Source organism: Cetorhinus maximus, unplaced genomic scaffold, assembly GCF_964194155.1.
Source record: "Cetorhinus maximus unplaced genomic scaffold, sCetMax3.hap1.1 HAP1_SCAFFOLD_1932, whole genome shotgun sequence".
NCBI lineage: Eukaryota > Metazoa > Chordata > Chondrichthyes > Lamniformes > Cetorhinidae > Cetorhinus > Cetorhinus maximus.
In genome coordinates this window covers 1-11,946 of record NW_027597872.1, presented here as the reverse complement: position 1 = coordinate 11,946, position 11,946 = coordinate 1, and the positions used below count along the sequence as shown (strand labels likewise).

The 11,946-nt window shown below is 44.4% G+C and overlaps 1 pseudogene; it reads left to right on the top strand.

Moving 5' to 3' along the window:
* The first annotated feature begins 159 nt into the window (after positions 1–159).
* On the top strand, positions 160–9,957 carry LOC144676801 (uncharacterized; annotated as a pseudogene).
* The last annotated feature ends 1,989 nt before the right edge of the window (positions 9,958–11,946 follow it).

Here is an 11,946-nt window from a genome sequence, read left to right as displayed (position 1 = left end):
TGTCATTCCAGGCTGATCAGCAGATTGACGCTCACCACTTCCTGTCCTGTACACAAGAGACCTGAAAATCTTCATGCAGGCTGCTAGCCTATATATGTATTTGTGTATATTGGTCAAAAAATTTGTGTGATATAAAGTTCTGTATTACTTAGGTAAGATATGGTGGGATGTGAGGAAGAACTTTATTTAGACAGCGAGTGGTCATGACCTGGGACTCGCTGCCTATGAGGGTGATGGAAACAGTGATGATTAACGATTTCCAAATGAAACTGGATGAACACTTGAAGGAAATAAACTTGCAAGGGAACAGGATATAGAGGGGGAATGGGACAGACTGGATTGCCCTACAGAGATTCAGCATGGACTCGAGCTGCCGACTGGAATCCCGCTGTGCCATAAGGACTCTATGGCTGGAAATAAATAATGTAGCTATCGTACTATTTTACAAAACTAGAAATAATAATAAATTACAGAACTATAAACAATATATCTACTATGTATCATATAACAACACTGACATATTGCTCTCGTTACAATCCCCTTAAAATAAGCAATTTCCCAGACAACCCCAACAGAATAAACCGAAGGACAAGGCTTCACTTTTTAAAAAAATTTACCGTAATTCTCAAACTAAAAGGCAAACAGTATTTGAATAGACAGGATAAATTTGACTTAAAATAGCTCATATAATTCAAACAGGTTCAACAAAATCAAAGCATTTCACTCCTCAGCATTTATGGCACTAATTCCAGTTACAGAGTCCCACATATCTCTGTATTTCCCAGGGGGAAGAAAGAAAGTGTTTTACCCACAGATGTTGGACAGAGGAGGAAGTTTTACTGTGTTTATAGACTCATAGACGTCTACAGCACAGAAGAAGGCCATTCAGCCCATCATGTCCGCGCCGGTCAACAAAGATCTGGCTACACTAATCGCATTTTCCAGCACTTGGTCCATAGCCCTGGAGGCCATGGCAATGCAAGTGAATATCTAAATACCTCTTAAATGTTACCAGAGTTTCTGACTCAACCACCCTTTCAGGCAGTGAGTTCCAGACCCTCACTAGACTCTGGGTGAAAAAATTTCTCAACTCTGTTCTTAGCCTTCTACCTCTTGCCTTATTGACCCCTCTGCTGATGGAAAAAGTATCTTCATATCCACCCTATCTATGCCCCTCATAATCTTATGCACCTCTTTCAGGCCCCCTCTCAACCTTCGCTGCTCCAAGGAAAACAACCCCAGCCTATCCAATCTCTCCTCACAGCTCAGACCCTCCAGCCTAGGCAGCATCCTGGTAAATCTCCCTCTGCACCCTCTCCAGTGCAATCACATCCTTCCTATAATGTGGTGACCAGAACTGCACACAGTACTCTCGCTGTAGCCTAACCAGCGTTTTATACGGTTCCAGCATAACCTCCCTGCTCTTGTATTCGATGCCTCGGCTAATAAAGGCAAGTATCCCATATGCCTTCTTAACCACCTTATCTACCTGCCCTGCTACCCTCAGGGATCTGTGGATATGCGCACCAAGGTCACTCTGATCTTCAGTACTTTCCATGGTCCTGCCATTCACAGTGTCATCCTCGCCTTGTTAGTCCTCCCCAAGTGCATTAACTCACACTTTTCCGGGTTGAATTCCATTTGCCATTGCTCTGCCCACCTGACCTATCCTCGTTTGTGAAGCTAAGAACAAATCCGGTGCTGTTTAAAGTCAAACTACATGACGTGGAAGAAAATAAAGGAGCACAGATTATAAACTCCCCTCCTCCACTCCCTCAGCTGACAGTCCAGCGCGCAGGCGCAGAAAGAGGTGCTGACCTGACCTTCGCTGTCCGGAGCAGGCGCAGTGCAGTTGCCGCCATCGGTCGCGCTCGATCTCTTTTCGGACCAGCCAGCCGCCGTAGACAGTGTGGGGGAAGAGGAGTTCGCCGAGCGGCGTCTCGTTCTGGCTGGAGCCGTCAGCCGGTTACCTGGAAACCTTGGCTCGAGGAGTCGGGGAACAATGGGTGGGGGTGGGGCTCCCGTGTCCGCGCGCCTGGCCTGCAGACTGGAACCCGAGGACGTCACCGCGGAGCAGAGTGATTCCTATTGGCTGATTCAGGCAGAATTCCATTGTGGACGTCACACCCCTTCCTACTGTATCCCTCATTAAGAAATACAGTGCTATATGTCACACATTTTTAGTCCACTTATATGTACATACCAGCAGCCTCCATAAACATTTTCGGTCTCTGGTTCCAGGACATGCAGCACTGACCATGGTCTGTCGATCAGCATGAATCGCTCCTTCAGGACAATTGGGAGGTTCAAAGTTATGTGCGGCAAAGTAAGAATGGGGAGGAGGTGTCTGGGATGACTTTTGGATGAAAGAAGAATGAACGTTCCATAGAAACTAGAATTGTCTGTTCTGAATTTCTATCCTGTACTGACAGTGATGATTTTTGTAAACTCCTTTTACAGGATATTAGGAAGGAGAGGGTTTGTAGACAGAAATCTCAAACCAAATGTTTCCTCAAGATCTGACAGTCACTCGATTTATCAGGACCTGAATATCATCAGCCTTTGAACCTAGAGGGTAAAATGTTTGCCTGTTATGTCTGCTTCAAAAGGTTTTAAACATCAGTGTGACTGGAAAAGCACCGAGACACACAAATACCTGAGTGAGGGTGTTCTAATGCACAGATTTTAACCAGTTCAACCCGTTTAAACAGCCTGAAAAAAACATCACGTCATTCACAGTGGGGAGGGACTGTACATGTGTTCTGTGTGAGGGCGAGGCTTCAACTGATTGTCCAACCTGGAGAGACACAAGGACACCGGCACCATGGAGAAACCGTGGAAATGCGGGGAATGTGGGAAAGATTTCAGATGCCCATCTAAACTGGAGATTCATCGACGCAGTCACAATGGGGAGAGACCGTTCACCTGCTGTGAGTGTGGGAAGGGATTCAGTCATTCATCTGCGCTGCTGACACACCAGCGAGTTCACACTGGGGAGAGGCCATTCACCTGCGCTGAATGTGGGAAGGGATTCAGTGATTCTTCCACCCTGCAGAAACACCAGCGAGTGCACACTGGGGAGAGGCCATTCACCTATTATGAGTGTGGGAAGGGATTCAGAGATTCATCCACCCTGCTGACACATCAGCGAGTTCACACTGGGGAGAGACCGTTCATTTGCTCCCTGTGTGGGAAGGCATTCACTCGGATATCTAACCTTCTGAGACACCGACGAATTCATAAATGACTGCATGGGTTAGGTTCTTCTGTCATTGCTGCTGTTAATTATATCCAGCACAGAACCATGTTCATTCCATGTGGGATCATCCAGCAGGAGCCAGCACAAGCCAGCTGACTGAGGGGGTGGTGGGGGCTGGTGCAAGAACTTCTTGTGGACTGAGGCTGCTTCCCTTCAGAGGCCACTGAGTACATTGTGGGATCATCTTTCTGGTCTGAGAATCCACTCCTTTCCCCCTGTATAATGCTGGCTGAGAATAGACATCGGGGCTCAATGTACTGACAGTACCTCTGCCACTGAAGATGGGTGGAGGTAATGTTCTCATCCCTGTTATTCTGTTTGTCTGTAAGCAATTTATCTCACAAACTAATGGCAGATTTTACCGGAACCTGGTACACTGACAGGGTATGAACCACAGAAGAACTGATTTATTTTTGGTGAAGATCGGGATCCTGGAATTTTTTTCAAGGATCCGCTCACATTGGCAGATCGGTAGAATTGACTTTTTCTTTTCGATTTTTGTGATTTGTTTTATTTCGAATGGTGATTGTTTTACAATGCTGTGGATTGTTTCTGCTGCTGGGGTGGAATTTGTCACAGCTGTCAAAATGTCAACAGTTTTCAGAGCAGGTTGCCGGATGTGGATTTGCCTGAAGCCTCTTCAATGAGATGGACACTCTTAATAAGAACATTTATTCTTTCAGCTTTGGAGTTACAGAGTTTGTTTTCAACCCTGTTTGTTTGTCTGTCTGTAACAATATGTCTAAAAAACTAATGGATGGATTTGAACAAAATGTGCTACACAAATAAGATATGGCCGAAGGAAGAAATGATTAGATTTGGTGAACATGTGGACTGGAACCAGATCCTGGATTTTTTAAAAACAAAAAACTACTGCGGATGCTGGAAATCCAAAACAAAAACAGAATTACCTGGAAAAATTCAACACCTCTTTGATCCTTTTGTCTGTGACATCTTTTGATTATCTGCTCCTATCACTGCTTGCTTGTCCCTACAACCACCCCACCCTCAATTTCTCTCCCCCCGCCCCCCACCTTAAACCAGCTTATATTTCACCCCTCTCCTAACTATACTTCAGTTCTGTTGAAGGGTCATGTGAACCTGAAACGTCAACTCTTTTCTTCTCCACCGATGCTGCCAGACCTGCTGAGTTTTTCCAGGTAATTCTGTTTTTGTCCTGGATTTTTTAATATTCATATGCATGGCCTGGTCCTCTGCAGGCAAAAGGAATTTGTCTAGGCATTGCACCTTTTCAATTAAACAAAAACATGGGGGACAATTGTTCCCTGATGCATTCGCCAGGGCAACATCTTGACCAATCAGATTCGACTTGCCATCCAACCAGCACCCTGTTTCTCAGTATTAATTGTTCCCTTTGAAATATGGTATTCTTGCATCTATCCTGATGAGTGCTAGGTGAAAAGCTTTGACATGTCTCTTTTTTTTCCAGGAACATTCAAATTGTTTAAATAATTTGTCAACATTGGGAGGTTGGGTGAAATAATATTTTTTTTCTCTCTCCAACAATTTATCATAAACAATGATAAATTGCCTGGAAGATGACATACATTTGCACTCTCTCTTTCCTTCACTTTGTATTTCTCCCAGTACACTAATTGGGGTTTCTCTCTGCCTCTCCCTCACACTGTGTTTCTCTCAGTTCACTGACTGAAGTCTTTCTCTCTCCCTCACACTGTTTCTCTCAGTGCACCAACTGGGCTATCTTTCTCTCCCTCTCACACTGTGTTTCTCTCAGTACACTAACTGGGTTCTCTCTCTCACTCTCTCTGTCTCTCCCTCTCACTATCTCTCTCCCTCACCCTGCGTTTCTCTCAGTACACTGACTGAGGTCTCTCCCAATCCTTGTTACTGTCAGTATAAATCCTGATTTGAAAAGGCACGGATTACTCAAGGACAGTCAGCATGGATTTGTCAAGGGAAGGCTGTGTCTGACTAAATCAATTTAATTTTTTGAGGACATAACAAGAAGGGTTGATGAGGGTACTGCATTTGCTGTGGCCGATATGGATTTTAGCAAGGCTTTTGATAAGGATCCATATGGCAAACTGATCAGTCAATTAAACATTCATGGGATCCAAGTGGAAGTAGCAAGTTTGATCCAATACTGGCTCAGTGGCAGGAAACAAAAGGTAATGTTCAATAGATGTTTTTGTGATTGGAAGACTGTTTCCAGTGGGGCTCCACAGGTAACAATACCCGTCACTTACTGTTTGTGATATATATCAATGATTTAGACTTAAACATAGGAGTTATGATTAAGAAGTTTGCAGATGATGCACAAATTGGCTGTGGGTTTGATAGTGAGGAAGAAAGCTTTAGACTACAGGAAGATATCAATGGACTGGTCAGGTGGGCAGAGAAGTGACAAATGGAATTCAAGCCCGGAGAAGAGTGAGGTAATGAATTTGGTGAAGGCTAACAAGGCAATGGATTTACCACAATATATGGTAGGATAGTGAAAAATGTAGAGGAACAGAGGGACCTTGGAGTTTATCTCCGACCATCCCTGAAGGTAGCAGCACAGGTAGATAAGGTGGTTAAGAAAGCACAGTAGATACTTTCCTTTAATAACCGAGGTCTAGAATATAAGAGCAGGGAGGTTATGCTAGAATTGTATAAAACACTAGTTGGACCACAGCTGGAGTACTGTGTACAGTTCTGGTTACCAAATTACAGGAAGAGTGTGATCGCACCAGAGAGGGTACAGAGGACATGTATGATGATGTTACCAAGAATGGAGAATTTTAACAATGAGGAAGGATTGGAGAGGCTGGGTTTTTTTCCTTTGGAACAGAAGAGGCTGAAGGAAGATTTGTATGTATTTCTGAGGGGCCCACATAGAGTGAATATTTCCCATAGCAGAGAGGCCAGTAACCAGGGAGCATTGATTTACAGTCATTGCTGGAAGGATTAGAGGGGAGTTGAGTAATTTTTTCACCCAGAAGGTGTGGAGGTTTGGAACTCACTGCCTGAAAGGTTGGTAGATGCAGAAATCCTCATCATAATTTAAAAAAAAATCTTGGATATGAACTTGAGGTGATGTAACCTACAGGGATACAGACCAGGAGCTGAAAGGTGGTGTTAGACTGGATTGTTCTTTTTTGGCTGCCACAGACATGATGGACCGAATGGCCTTCTCTGCTGTAAATATATTATGTACCTATGAGAGGGCAGATGGGACCCCAGTTTAACCTCTCATTTGAAATACAGAACCTCCGACAGTGCAGCATTCTCTCAGTACTGACATTGATTTAGAGGGGTGGAAAGGTTTAAAGAGGGAAACCCCGAGTTCAATCCCAGAGAATTTTGAGGTAATTAATTTGAGGAAGGCTAACAAAGCAAGGGAATACAGAACAAATGGTAGAATAGTGAGAAATGTAGAGGAACAGAAGGACCCTGGAGTGTATGCCTACAGACTCCTGAAGGTAACAGCACAGGTAGATAAGGTGGTTAAAAAAGCACTTGGAATATTTTTCTTTAATAGCCGAGGCCTGCGTATCTCCAGCACTTTCCGCTTGTATTTAAATCTATATCCTTACGCTTGAAGTTAACAAACTGATTGGCTAAGGGGGCGTCACAATAAAATACAGTAACTACCCACATACTTTCTGTCAGTGCGCCCTCCCACCCCCACATTTCATCCAGGTCTGACGAGCTTCGAAATTGGGATCCGGATGAGTAATGGCGGCCATAGCTCCCACAATCCTCCGCGCTGGTGAAACCGCTCCATCCGCCACGCGGCAGGCGACCCGGGACTGCGCATGACCAAGGGAGAGAGAAGCTGCGCATGTGTGGAGGAGAGCCCATATCTCCCCCCCAATTTTTATTATGTTGAGATGTTGACCAATGGGAAGACTTGGAGGACCGGAAGTACTCTGGTGCTCCAGTCAATCAGAGCGCAGGCTTTGTGTCTCCAGCGCTTGAGCTTCACAGAGACGAAAACTTCCTCCTGTGTCCAACATCTGTGAGTAAAACACTTTCTTTTCTCCCCCTTTCCATTTCTTTTCTAATTCTGAGTTTAAATTGTTGATTTGCAGGAACTGAAGGGAAATGAAGTGAATCCAGGGAGGGTGCAGACTCTGGAAAGGTTAGCCCATCTCTCACTCTTAAAGACATTGAGATCCTTTGCTCCCTCAGCTCGACACATTTATTTGTCTGGCTAAAAGGATGGTCTCTTTCTTAATGTTCATAATTAAGGGGATGGTTTCCCCAGGAGATGGCTGACATTTAAGGGACAGTAAATTAATATTGGAAGAGTTATGTCGAGTGTTGTTATATGATACATATTAGAGATATTATTTATGGTTCTTTAATCATGTACATTTATTATTATTTCTATTCTTGTAATATATGAGGTGGTAGCATTTTACATTTCCAACCATAGAGTCATTTTGGCATTCAGTGACTTGAGTCCATGCCAATTCTCCAAGATTAGCCTGGAGTCTCCAGGAATTGAAGACCATTCTCCAGTTCACTGCTGTGTGCAACCCTGGAGAAAATTCATCAGGAAATTAATAAAGATTGTATTTTTTTGTAATTTTCTTAGAACATTTCACTTTGCCAGATATAAAAATATTGAAAATGTGTGTGGGGATGGAGGTGGGGTGGTGGGCAGCTGGGGAGGGCGTGGAAGGCTGCTTGGCTGACAGTTGAGCATTATCCAAGTGGGTAATGAGTCTTTTTGCTTTCCAGTTGGTATAGGAAGGCAGTGTGCCACAAGGTTGGCTGTGTTGGTTGATTAACAGCTGGAACATGGAGGTAAATCATGCGGTGAAACCTCCAGGAATACATTTCATCACAGTTGGCAAGCTTAGTCCTCACTCACTCTCCATAAAGCAATCCAGGCAGTTCCATTCACCCTGTAGATTCTCATAGTCTTGCAAGTTTATTTCCTTCAAATGCCTACTCATTTCATCCTCAAATCATTGTTAATATCTGCTTCTAACAGCATCGTAGGCAGCAAGTTCCAAGTAAATCTAAGAGTACTGTATCTGTAACTCAGCATCAGAGTACTGTATCTGTAACTCAGCATCAGAGTACTGTATCTGTAACTCAGCTTTAGGGTACTGTATCTCTAACTCAACATCAGAGTACTGTATCTGTAACTCAGCATCAGAGTACTGTATCTGTAACTCAGCATCAGAGTACTGTATCTGTAACTCAGCATCAGAGTACTGTGTCTGTAACTCAGCATCAGAGTACTGTGTCTGTAACTCAGCAGAGTACTGTCTCTCTAACTCAGCTTTAGGGTACTGTATCTCTAACTCAACATCAGAGTATAGTATCTCTAGCTCAGTAATAGAGTACTGTATCTCTAACTCAGTAGTAGAGCACTGTATCACTCAGCAATAGAGTACTGTACCTCCAGCTCCACAATAGAGTGCAGTATCTCTATATCAGTATTGGAGTACTGAATATTACACACATTTTTAGTCCTGTGATAGATTTTCATGCCTCCCTGTCCAGAACAGGAAGCGGTGAGTGTGGAACTGTCAATTAGCATGATTTGCCACATTCAGGAGAATTGGGAGGGTGAACATTAGGTAATGCAGAGTTAGAAAGGAGGGAGAGTGTGTGGGATGGAGATTTACACATTTTGGAGCGTAGGAGGGAAGAATGTTCCTTAGAAATTAGAATTGTCTGTTCTGAATTTTTATTCTAGACTGATGACATGTGTGAACTCCTTTTACAGGATATTAGAAGGGGAGGATTTGCAAACAGAAATCGGCATACAAAAATCACGTCAAGATCTGACAGTCATTCAATTCATGGGAGCTGAATATCATCAGCCTTTGAATCTAGAAGGAGAAATGTTTGTCTGTTCTGATTGCTTCAAAACGTTTTAAACATCAGTGTGACTGGAAAAGCATTGAGACACACACACCCAAGTGAGAATTTTCCAGTGTACTGACTGTGGAATAACCTGAAGAAACACAGGGACACCTGAACCATGGAGAAACCGTGGAAATGTGGGGATTGTGGGAAAGGATTCCGTTCCCCGTCTGTGCTGGAAATTCATCCACACAATCACACTGGGGAGAGGCCGTTCGCCTGCTCCGAGTGTGGGAAGGGATTCACACGATCATCCACACTGCTGACACACCAGCGAGTTCACACCGGGGAGAGGCCATTCACCTGATCTGAGTGTGGGAAGGGATTCACTCAGTCATCCCACCTACTGATACACCAGCGAGTTCACACTGCGGAGAGGCCATTCACTTGCTCTGTGTGTGGGAAGAGGTTCCCTCATCATCCAACCTGCTGAGACACCAGCAGGTTCACAGTGGGGAGGGGGCCTTCACCTGTTCTCAGTGTGGGAAGGGATTCAGTGATTCATCCAACCTATTTTCACACCAGCGGGTTCACACTGGGGAGAGGCCGTTCATGTGCTTTGTGTGTGGGAAGGGATTTACTCAGTCATCCAGCCTGCAGACACACCAGCGAATTCACACTGGGGAGAGGCCGTTCACCTGCTCTCAGTGCGGGAAGGGATTCACTCAGTTATCCAACTGGTGACACACCAGCGAGTTCACAGTGGGGAGAAGCTATTCATCTGCTCCGAGTGTGGGAAGGAATTCACACAGTCACAACACCTGCTGAGACATCAGCGAGCTCACCAGTGCTTCCAGAGATTGGATCCTGCTGCTATTGCTGCTGTTAATCACATCCAGAACTGAACCATGTTCATTCTGAAAGTTGGTAGGGCCAGAGGGTTTCATTCTGATGGACTGGTCAGTCTCATGACTTTGCTTCCAGTGGGCTGATGCTCTTTGAATGTGGGAGAGCACATTTCCACTGAAATGATCCACAAAAGCTGATGAAGTACATTTATTTATCCTGGATAGTAAATAGTGTTGTTCCTACCAGGTCGATCTAAAATAAATAAATTTGTTTTTCTCCCATTGAGTCTACAGCACATGGCCAGGCCAGTCGGCTCCATTGGTATATGTCAGTATTTGTGCTCCACATCAGCCTCCACCCACCCCTCTTCATCTCCCCCATCAGCATATCCTTCTATTCCTTTCTCCCTCTTGTTTGTATCTAGCTTCCCCTTAAATGTATTCATGCTGTTCACCTCAACCACTCACTGTGATAGCGAGTTCCACATTCTCACCACTCACTGGATAAAGAGGTTTCTCATGAAATCCCCATTGGATTATTAAACCCCTTCATAATCTTAAAGACTCCCATCAGGTCACCCTTCAGACTTCTCTTTTCTAGAGAAAAGCAGCCCCAGACTTTCGCGAGGGTTGAAATGCTCTCGTTTCTGGTATTATTCTTGTGAATATTTGTTGCCACTTCTCCAGTGCCTTTATTTCCCTTTTCTAAATGGACATCAAAAATGTTAACAGTCCTCCCAGTGTAGTCTAACCACGGTTCGAAACAAGTTGAACATAACCTCCCTGCTTTTCAATTCTGTCCCTCTAGAAAGGAACCCGACATCTGAGCCCCGCACTTTAGACAAGATGTGAAATTGTGCGAGAGGGCGCAGAGGAGAATCGTGAGAATGCACCAGAGATAAGGGTCTTCAGTTAGTCGGAGAGACGGGAGCAGCTGAAATTTCTGTCTTTCGATCACAGAGTCATTAGGGCAGAGAAGGAGGCCATTCAGTCCATCGAGTCTATGTCGACTCGACAGAGCAAACTAGTCAGTCCCATTGCCCTGTTCTATCCCTGTTACCCTGAATGTTTATTTCCCTCAAGTGTCCATCCAATTTCCTTTTGAAATTATTCATTGTCTCCTTTTCCACTGCCCTTATAAGCGGTGAGTTCCAGGTCATTCCCACTCACTGTGTAAAATATTCTTCCTCACATCCCCCTGCATCTCCTCCCCAAAAGCTTAAATCCGTGTCCCCCAATCCTTGTACCATCAATTAATGGGAACAGCTGTTCTTTGTCCACTTTATGTAAACTTGTCATAATCTTGTACACCTCTATCAAATCTCCCAGAACCTGAGAAGAAATGACTTGCTGGGTGTCTTCGGGCTGGCATGGACAAGATGGGCCGAATGGCCTCCTTCTGTGCTATAACTTTTCTATGGTTCTATGTGGGAACCATGGCGTCTGGGACAGACCAGGGAGCATTTAAGTGGAGATTGCGCTTCTATCCAGAGTGTAATGGTAATGCTGCTGCACTTTGATACTACTGCTCAGACATGAGCAAGTGTCAGCTCTTAGTTGAATAATATCTAGCCACTGTCACCAATAATTGTTATCACTGTGAATCATTTAAGAGTTTGGGAAAGGGGGACAAAGGGTTAATTAACTCCCTGAACCCCATTTTCTAACATCGCTGTGTCAAAAATAAAATCTCATCTCCCCCTGTGGCTCCTTTACCTTAGAGGGACTCATTTTCTGTTAAAGAGCCTCCCACTCTTCTCTAAAGTGCATAAATCTAATCATGTAAAGCCCAGCAAAATCAAATACTTTTTCTGATAAAAGTTTATTCATGAAACAGAACATGGTTAAAAAGAAGAAAATTACTTAAGGATCAAAGACAACCAGAGTAAAAGGATGTGCACAATGTTCTGGACCCAAATGGTTTCTCTACAGCTCCTCTGTACGCTGTTCCCATCACTCCCCGCTTTGCTCACAGGGGAACTGAACCCCAGGGGTCACGTGACTATCAGCCCCGGTCGCCCCCCCCCCCCCCCACTCCTTCCTCAA